Source organism: Terrapene carolina, unplaced genomic scaffold (genome assembly GCF_002925995.2).
Source record: "Terrapene carolina triunguis isolate 2854851 unplaced genomic scaffold, T_m_triunguis-2.0 Scaffold68, whole genome shotgun sequence".
NCBI lineage: Eukaryota > Metazoa > Chordata > Testudines > Emydidae > Terrapene > Terrapene triunguis.
Genome location: NW_020664419.1, coordinates 19631113 through 19641724, shown reverse-complemented (window position 1 = coordinate 19641724; position 10612 = coordinate 19631113). Strand labels below are relative to the sequence as shown.

The 10612-nt window shown below is 43.8% G+C and overlaps 1 protein-coding gene across 1 annotated transcript in view; it reads left to right on the top strand.

Moving 5' to 3' along the window:
• Positions 1-10612, top strand: part of FBXL13 (F-box and leucine rich repeat protein 13) — a 158225-nt gene that overhangs the window by 98757 nt on the left and 48856 nt on the right. The window lies entirely within an intron of this gene.

Genomic DNA, 10612 nt, shown 5'->3' with positions numbered 1-10612 from the left:
ACAGCTGCTTACATTTTTACTGAGGACTAGCACTATAGGCTTTGGCTCATGTCCAGCATAGTGTCATGTCTATAAACAAAAAGTACTTAATTGCATAATAAAAACAAGCATTATTTTTTGCAGACTTAAAATAGACTAATTTTGTGTTGTGTTACTATGTATACAATGTGAAATTTAAAATCCAGAGCCTTGAAAATACAGTTTATACCCAGATATCAACAAACAAAAATCTTTATGGGAGAGCTTGCACCGAATTTCCTGAAAAGGAAATCAATCTACCAGTGAGCTTTCTAATACTACTACAAAGTAAGTTTCAAATGAAAACTAAAATAATGTGTAATTCTGCAATCTAAAAATGGCGAATAACTTGGGGAGTTTATTTTATTTTCCTACTAAAATGTTTAGTACTAAGTGCTGAGTATTTCGAAGACTTTCAAATATATGCTATATCCTGATGTATCTTTTCTTAAAGCACTGTAAAATGCTAGACTATGGAGCAGTAATATACCGCCAATATTTTAACAAAGAGCCTCCACATAAATTCTCCCCTATATGATATGTTTGCCTCCTCTTTCCTTCATGGCTCGATATTTTAATAGAACCATTCTATCTATCCATCTGCATACTTAAATTGCCGTCATCACTGTAGCATCTAAGAAATAATGTGCTTGTGAATTGGGATTATGATCCCCATTTTACAAATGGAGAACTAAGGGACAGAAAGTAACTTGTCCAAGGTTACACAGGATGCTTATGCCAGGAATTGAACCCACATCTTCCAGTCTACTGCCATAACAACCAGACTGACTGTTCTCTCATTAGGCCTAGCTTTAAGGCAAGACAGTAATGTAAAAGGAATTATAGGCTGGGAAAAATTAATTAAAAAGGTAGGTATGGAGATGATATACCTTGAAGCAGTAGGCATTATTAAAAAAAGTTAGATTTAGAAAATGTAAAATTTTTACATTGAATCAGAATTAATACCCATATCAAAATATTGCTATAGATTGTATTTATCAGATTGAAACTTTTAATGTGTCAAAGACCATAGACCCTGATCCAGCAATGCATTTTAAATTTCCACACGCTGCTCTCACCCTCGGGCACCACCACCCCAGCTCCCACGGGCCGCATTTCCCAGCCAATGGGAGTGCAGAGCCAGTGCTCAGGGCGGGGGCAACACGCGGATCCTCCTGGCCCCTCCCTGCCTAGTATCCGGACCTGCTGCCCACTTCCGGGGTGCAGCACGGTGCCAGGACAGGTAGGGACAAGCTTGCCTTAGACCCGCAGCACCGCTGACCGGACTTTTAATGGCCTGGTCGGCGGTGCTGACCAGAGCCACCAGGGTCCATTTTCGACTGGGTGTTCCGGTCGAAAACCGGACGCCTGGCAACCCTAATCAAAGGCACTATGAAAACTTGGAAAGCACTTTCTGAAGAACTAATTAACTCATTTCTTCTTGGGAATACCACAACTAGGGATAATTCCAGGATTACTTTAAAAAGAATGGTGTACATTTTTTATTTCTGCACCTATATATTCCCTTCTCTGAAAGCATCTACTCACCTTAACTTCATCCAAATTAATACCAAAAGTAATAATTTAACAATTCCAGGTTTTATCTACGCTCAGGGTTCCTATAGAAACTATTTATTGGCTTGCCTCCACCTTCCTTAACATTTTAGGGCAAACTGTGGAGTAACTCAGTATCTTTAGAACTGCAGGGCAGTCTAAACAACAGGTTTGAAATACATAGGTTCCAAATCTGAAGGGATAAATTCCTCTCACTCACAACTGTTATCTGATTATGGGATAAAAGATGGAGCAGAAGTTTACTTTTAGGGACATTTGAATTGAATCTGTGGACTGCGCTTTGGTATACTTTGTACTTGCGAACTGTGGTGGTGTTGGTGAATCCCTGAAAGTGGAATCCTGGAGAAGGGTAGGAGGAGGCGGAAGACCAGCTTTTCTCTACCTCCCCTAGGGTAGCTGGAAAGTCATATTTCTATGAGGATTTGGGGTTTTTTTGCTTAAGAAAACAGGAGTGCTAACTACCTTCCCTATGTGAGCATGTCTGAGTATGGAGTGTTCTCTCTTTCTTCTCCTCATCTGGAGGCGTAAATAGGCCTTCTCATTTGCAGTGTAAAATGGGCCTCCTGAGGTTAGTGTGAGGTGGTCCTGCTATATGTGGCATCAACCCAAATGTGTATTATGTTTAATCTGAGAAGAGATCTTTTTGATACAGACCTAAATGAAGACATAACAGATTAGACATATTGGAGATTGTGGTTTGTTTTTAGGAGAAACTGCAAGTGGATTGCTATTATACTATAAGAAAATTTGGTGAGGGGACAGTAGAATTCTATATAAAGCCTGCTCTCTTAGAAAAAATGTGAAGGTTGTGGCTGTAGACCTCAGATACTCCAGGATTATGAATTGAGGAAGGGGGCTTGGATATTTTGCTAAATAGTTAATTACAGAATACCGCTTGTTTTTCTCTAAGCAAGAATAAAATGTACAGTAGTTTTTTAATGTTACTGATGAACTAGAGACTCTTTATTTGATCCATTCACATAGTCCCTGACTCCCTTCTAAAGTGGGTTGTAGCCCACGAAAGCTTATGCTCTAATAAATTTGTTAGTCTCTAAGGTGCCACAAGTACTCCTGTTCTTTTTTCTGGAATCCATGAAACCTGGGAAGATTTATGGAGTCCTTCATCTTTCTGAGGTAGATTAATTGAGTTCCTTGCAGTTTACTAGCTGAGTGTCTGCATGAGACCTTAAAAACTAAGGTCCTGTCTCCTCTATGTGGATCTTAAAGATTCCATGGTACTTTTAATAAAAGTATAGGGATTTTGTTGTTGTGTCCTGACTAATACTTGTCCTTTCATCCCATTGTTCTGTGTTTCCATTGACTCCCACTCTGGAGGTTCTTGTATGTATATAGTTGATAAATTGCTTTGGGATAAAAGGCTTTACATAAATATAAAATATAATTGATGTTCTTTAGAGAAAAATCTTGTCACTCAATTGAATAATAAAAGGAATGAAGTATACAAACCAACTATTCCATAGAATAAGCTTTCTTTCATTTTCAAAGTTCAAAAAGAGAGACAGTTGGGAAAGAAGCCAGAATAATATCTGCAAGTAAGGCAAATAATAGAACAGATCGTCACTAATTAATGAACTGACAGTCCCAACCAAACTTTGGTAATGGTATATGTTGCTATATTGACAAAGATAACAATCTGTAGCTTTCTCCTTATATCAGCTAATGTCCACCAAGCAAATTAAGGGAAGTGTGGAGTAAAGAGTAAAACTGCTTTGCTAACAGCAAACTGTCGAACAAGTTGTGCAGAACACCAATAGATCTACCACTGACCTAAAAGTTAAACTAATTCATTACAAAATGGCATGTACAGCATACTGGATACCTGTTAGAATGAAAAAGCAGCAGTACTGTAAATGAAAAAAAAAAATAGAGAAGAGAATGGAAATCTGTTGTACAAGACATGGAAATATCCTATAGCAAATTATTTTTGGGAGGGAATAATAAGTAGAATATGTATTGTTTCTCAATAGCTATCCAAAATAATAGAAAAATCTTTGTCAGAGGATTCTGACACTTTCATTACACTTTAACACATGACACATTAACACTTTCATAAAAATCATAGGGCAAATTCTTGCTACAGTACATTTGTTGCTTAAGAAAAGGGAGAGCCAACAGAAAGCATCCTCAATGGCTGGTAGCCTATAAAACATTTGGGGGCCTCTTGGCTATGCAGTTGTGGATTACACACCCATTCCTTAGGGATACATGCCCTTGGCAGTGTATTGTAATGCTGTTTTAGGCACTGCGTGATTGACCAAAACTACTCATGTCCCACATGCAAAATTACATATTCCATGTAGGCCAGTTGTCATATATAAAATCATGGAAAAAGCTGTCAGAAAACTCACTGAGTCTCAGGGCAACACTGGATGCATGTCTTTCCTGGCTGACTGATGATCAGTCACCCTGGGATAGTTTTGGCACAGTCCAAAGACTTCCATGTGGCTGACAGCTGTATTTTGGAGCTTAGACAGCAAGAAATGAGGAGTCCATGAAGCTAAAGATTTCTTCTCCCTGCTGCTGCCACAAACCAATTGGTGGTTTTTTGGTGGGAAGATTTTTCACTATCAGGCTCAGTATTGCAGAAATGGCAATGTACAAAAGAAATGAAAGTCATTCATTGTCATATTAGATTGATTTAGTTAAATAAGAGGCAAGAAGATTTTCAAGAAATTTGAGACCAGATTTTCTCCTGTGCCAAGATCTGGTCAGCATGTGGGGGAACGAAGGTGGCATGTCAAAGAATAGCTCATTGATTCTCAAACTGCAACTACCTTATCCACAGTGAAAGTTAAAACAGCCTGGGGGTTGTTTTAACTTATATTGGTTGGCTGTAGTTCCTAAGAAATCATACGCCAGCTGAGAATTGGTCAACATCACTCTTTCCTTCCCCAGCATGCTGTACTGTACACTGAGGTGGGGGTGAGCGTGTTGGCTTAGGAATTGGCTGCACCAGTTTTATGACCTCTATGAGTTCCCCCTCTACTACCCCCACCATTTCCACAAGGGAATTCTCAGCATGGCAGCTGCAGCTAAGAAATGCAGTATTAAATTCCAGTTACAGGCTCTTGAAGAATCTCAAACATAAGGGGGTCTATTAAAGATATTGAAATTCAAAATAAATTGACTATGCAATTGTTTTGTGATTCTTTATACAACATTTCCCACACATAGTGTTCTGTCTCTTAAGAGTGACCACCAGATGTTGGTTCTTCTGTAATAAAAAGTACCTTTTCAATATGTAGTTGGCAGATACTGTCCAAAAATAAGATTTATCTGATATATTTATTTATGAGAATAAGGCAAAAGGTGTAAATATGTATAATATTGCATCAGGCCCTAAATGTGGACTAACTAAATTATTCTAATCTCCTTTTAAAGCCCGTTTCACAGCTGGATTTCCTCAGCTTTGTGCCTTAGAGCCGTTATTCCACAGTTAAAAAAATACTTTGTCAGAGTTTCTCCCCCCCCCAAAAAAAGTTCTGGACAGTGATCTTATTGGCTGGCTCAGTATAACTGTTTTTGGCTTTGTATTGAGTAATAAACTCAACTGCTGCTATTTGTGGTATCAGCTTGCCCTTGTTCAGAAAACAATGTTTTTCCAGAGAAAGAGATTAAAAGTCTTTTCAGTAATAGTTTAATTTAGTGAAAAGTTTATTGAACTTCAGAAACTTGTGGGCTACACCCATGCTGCTTTTACCCATCTGCACAGCTAAATTTGAATGCTCCTGACTACTATGCCTAATTTCTGCAACCCTTTTTGTGTCTCTTTACTGTTAGTGTCCAATTCTCAGTTCAGCATTTTCTCCACTCCTCCATACCCTGTTCTGAATCACAGTCCCTTCCCAGCTGCTGCACATCCCTTGTTGCTACAACCCTCTCCACCTGCTGTTTTCATCAGTACTATATGAGTTTCCAGTCCTTATGTCCATCATCTGTAGCCTCTCTTCATCCTTAATGGAGACTGTTTGTCAGCATACCACTTTTCCTGCTCCTCCCCAAATCAGTCTTTGCTGCCTTTACCAAACCTTCATTGCCCAGCTGAATTTCTGACTTCTCTGCAATAGGTTCACCTCTCCTAATGTCCTCTTTCCCCCTTCCCACCAGTGACGGATGAAGGCAGAGACCAGCCCTTTCCTTCACTGCTCATATCTTCCATGCAGGTGGAAGTTCTTTGCTGAAGGGCAGTAACTGGGGAAAATTCCATCTCTCTTTTAATGTGGGGGTGTCAGCTGAGCCGGCTGAAGGCAGTCTAGCCTAATGGTCAGAGAGGGCATCAGGAATTGACAAGTAGGGTCAGAGCTGGAATCAGTAGTCAGAAGCCAAGGGTCAAACCAGAGAGCAGGAACTGAAGGTAGAAGGCTAGGAGGGATTCAAAGTAAAGGCAGGACAGAGGCAAGTCTGGGAGCAAGGCAGGAGCAGCTGGAACAAGGTAGCACAGAAGCAGGCACAGAGGTGGATGTTAGCATTGAGCAGCCAGTGAACTGCTGCTGGCCCCCACAGCTACAAATTAAAGCTGTGAATGACAGCCTTCTGTTGCTTGGGCCATCTCCTGGAGTTGAGTGGCAGGGTGCCCGGAGCCTCCCACCCCCGCATTCTTGGGCGTCTGGGTGAGGAGGATATGGAACTTGGTGAGGAGGATAGGCGGTTACACAATGGCTGCAGCAGTGGTCTGTAATCTAGTTGCCTTTCCTGCAGCTCCATCAGACACCTCATCATGTCCGTTTGCTCCCCCATTAGCCTCAGCATCTCCTCCTCTGTATTCCGGTCACGCTCACTGTATGCTTGACTGGCCTCTGCCACCGAATGCCTCCATGCATTCAGCTGTTCCCTTTCAGTGCAGGAGGATGGCATGAGCTCTGAAAACATGTCATCGCAAGTGCGTTTTTTTCTCCTTCTAATCTGCGATAACCTCAGGGATGGAGTTGATGTGGGGAGCCTAGAAGCATTTGCAGCTGCGGGGGGGAGGGGGTGAGGGGGAAGGGAGAGTAGACTTTAAAGAAGATACATTTCTGAGAACAAAAGGAGACTCTTTCACAGTGAATCAAGTAGTTCACAGCAGGCAGCACATGTGTTTTAGGTACAAGGTCACATTTTGCCTTTTATATTGAGCACCTGTGGGTATGGTGACTCATCACACACGGCTGGGCAACAGAATTTGGTTTCCAGGCAGCCATGGTAAGCCAAAGGGTACGTGGGGTTGACTTCTTCCACGTTCATAACATGTGGGAATAATTTCAAACTGCAGTGCCCTCCTTTCCCTTAGCAACCAATGCTGGTTGTGTTTGCCGTTTAAAAGGAGGGGCTGCGGTTTTGGGGTGGATGTGCAGCACACCCCTACCCCAGCATGCCTGGGGTCTAATGTGTCAGGGATCAGCAAACAGAGGAGATTACTGTTCCCTTACAAAACTTCCCTTATTTCAACCAGGTGACCATGAATGATATGACTCTCCTGAGGCTGACACAGAAAGATAAAGACTGAATGTTGCATGAATGTGACCAAAACCCAGGACCATTCGCTGCCATGCTTTGTGCTGCAATGATTCCAGACCACTTGCTACTGGCTTGGTGTGGTAAAGTGTCCTACCATGGAGGGTACAAAATAAGGCAGCCCTCCCCAGAAACCTTCTGCAAAGGCTTTCAGGGTACCTTCAGGAGAGCTTCATGGAGATGTCCCTGGAGGATTCCTGCTCCATCTCCAGACATGTTAACAGACTTTTCCATTAGCTGTCCTGGCCTTGAATGCATCCCAATTGTTCAGGCCAAATCAAACATTAAACACAGTTGCTTTTAACCCCAGTAGTGTCATTGCAAATGTGCACTCACCAAAGATGCCTTCTCCACCTTCAGGGTCCGGGAACAATAGGCCCTGGGAGGGTATTGGCTCCAGGGTGAGGAAAAGGTCCTGGCTACCAGGGAGAACGGATTTTCCGCTTGCCTGCTGCGCATTCTCCTTCTCCTCCTCCTCTTCCTCATCCACAAAATCCTCATCCGTGTTGTGTGAGGCTTCCTCCTTGCAGGTGTCCACGGAGAGTGTTGGTAGGGTCTCCCCCTCGAATGGCATGCAGCTGATCAGAGAAGTGGGATGTCTGGGTCTCTGACCTGGAGCGACCGTTTGCTTCCTTTGTCTTTTGGTAGGCTTGCCTGAGCTCCTTAATTTTCACGCGGCACTGCTGTGCATCCCCGGTGTAGCCTCTGTCCACCATGCCCTGTGCGATTTTGGCATATATATTAGCATTTATTCTGCTGGGTTGGAGTTCTGCCTGAACAGATTCTTCTCCCCATACAGCAATCAGATCCAGTGTCTCCCGTTAGCTCCATGCTGGAGCTCATTTGCGATTCTGGGACTGTATGGTCACCTGTTCTGCTGAGCTCGCCACGCTGACCAAACAGGAAATGAAATTCAAAAGTTCCCGGTGCTTTTCCTGTGTACATGGCTAGTGCTTCAGAGTTGAAAGTGCTGTCCAGAGTGGTCACATAGGAGCTGCATCTACACTACCCCATATTCAACCCAGGAAGGTCGCTTTTAGCGCTACTCCCCTCATCGGGAAGGAGTACAGCAGTCGATTTTAAGACCCCTTTAGGTTGGTGGAACGGGGTTGGTTGTGTAGACGCATTCATTATAAAATCGACCTAATGCGGCTAAATTCGACCTAACCTTGTAGTGTAGACCAGGGCTCAGAGAGCAAAACCCTTTAGGAAATCACCCAGACTCTTCATTGCCCTTATGGAATCATGAGTGAGAGGGCGATCTCATCACAGGTTTTTCTTTGCTATGTAGATGTACCCATGGAAGGCATGATTTATTCATTATGTATGACTTTACCTTTACCTTTATAGAATCTCATCAGGCTGAAAAACCAGCATAATTGGAAATTACATTAACTAATAAAGTACGGTTCAATTCCCTGCTCCACCACTGACTTTCTGTGTGATTTTGGGCAAGTCACTTAGCCTCTCCGTGCCTGAGTTCCCCATGTGTGAAAATGGTGATAATAGCACTGCCCTGCCTCACCGGTGTTGTGAGGATTAATATATTAAGAAGAATGTGAAGCACTTTGAGATCTACTGATGTAAAAGCACTATATAAGACCTAAGTATTATTATCATCACTACTACAAATTCTTTTGAAGTTCTCTAATTTATAATGTTAGATGAACCAGTTCTCAGAAGACAGCACTTAAATTCAGAAAAAACTGAAAACATGTTTATTATGTTTTATGTTGTTCAAAAATATTTACTGGTATTTTAAAAATGGGCTTGAGCCATAAAATTCTGATCTGGATTCCAAGCATTCCAGGGCTTGGGTTAGGTCCATTGTAGAGATAAGAGAAGGCTGTAAAATTCATACCAGGATTTAGATTTTGAAATACTCCCTCCTCTGAAGTGCGTGATGAACCACTATTTAGTTCTTTGAAGTGCCAAGTCAAACATCTCAAGCCTCTACAATTATAAGTAATGTGTTACACTAGTACTATATACAGATTCTTTACTTGTTTAATAGTTTGAATTGATACATTTTATGGTTCACTCAGTATGGAGGTACAAACAATTCTGCAATACTGGAACATACCTCTGGCTCTTACCGTACTGTTCTTCGGGTGCTTGCACATGTCCATTCCAATATAGGTTTGTGCACGCCCCAAGGACTGTCTCTGGAATTTTCTACTCCTGTGGTATCTGTCAGGTCGGCTCCAGCACAGTCTGGTGCCGTGCATTCATAGCACTGGTATAAAGGGCCCTGCCGACCCCGTTCCCCTTCATCTCCTTCTTACCACCCAGGACAGTTGCTGGAACTCCTTTCATTGCTCAGGCAATTCCTCCTAGTGGCTTTTCCTATTTCTTTAGTGTAAATAGTTACTGTAGTTTGGTAGTTAGTAGTTAGTTCAAATAGTTGAATAGTTTTAATAGTTAGATAGTTTTGGACGCCTCCGCTCTTTGTTAGCAAGGTTGTCCACCTTCCTAGAGCCAGGGCATGCCTCAGTCATCGGGCATCAAGCCTTGCACTTCCTGTGGCAAGTCAATGCCATTGAGTGACTTGCACTCAAGTTGTCTCAAGTGCTTAGGAGAATCTCACAGGAAAGACTGCTGCCAGATTTGCAGGGACTTCAAACCCCGCACCAAGAAGGACCGGGAAGCAAGGTTGAAGGTCCTTCTCATGGAGGCAGCCCTAAGTCCCGCTTCAGAACCATGCTTCTTGGACTTGGCACCAAGCACCTCAGCTTCAGTGCGGAGCTCTCCTCCTATCCGTCATGAGTCCTGGCACTGATCTTCATCTCCGGTGCCAAGAAGAAACATAGAAAGCAGCAGTAGAAGAGTCAATCTCTGGTGCCAAAGACAAGTAGGCATGGGGACCATGATAGAGTGAGACCTGCATTGGGCCACTCTTCCTCCCTGGCACTTCAACAACAGTTGTCTTCAGCTTCGGTACCTCCTCAAGTTCCACTAATGCCAGCACAGGAGGCATCTTTTTCAGGCAGACAGCGTACAGGTCAGTTCGCAATACCATTGACTGTGGAGGTATTTGCAGTGGCCAGGGACCGTGGACGGCTACAAGGGAGCGGCGCTGGGGGCACGCTGAGGCAGCTGCTGCACCTGCGGAGGGAGGAGGCCCATGGCAGTTCCCCACCCCAGCAGGCGACTCTGAGTCGACTGTGGGGTGGGGCTTATCCTGGCTGGACCTCCTGAGCAGCAGCCTGGAGCGGGCTTGGGTGAGTGTTGGGCCAGGGAAGGAGGGCTCTCCACTCCCCCAAAGCTCGCTGCTGTCGGCGGGGAGAGGGCTGGGGGGAGTCCTCCTCTCTGACCTCCTGCCCCTACCCCGGGGCAGCCTGCTGCTGCACCTCAAACTCCTCATACCCGGCCCAGCCCCCCGCCCCGCACCCCAACCCTCTGTGCCAACCCAGAGGTCGCACCCAGCACCCCTCCTGCACCCAGCACCCCAAACCTCCTCCCGCACCCCCTCCTGCACCCAACCCCCGTCCCAGCCCAGAGCCCGCAC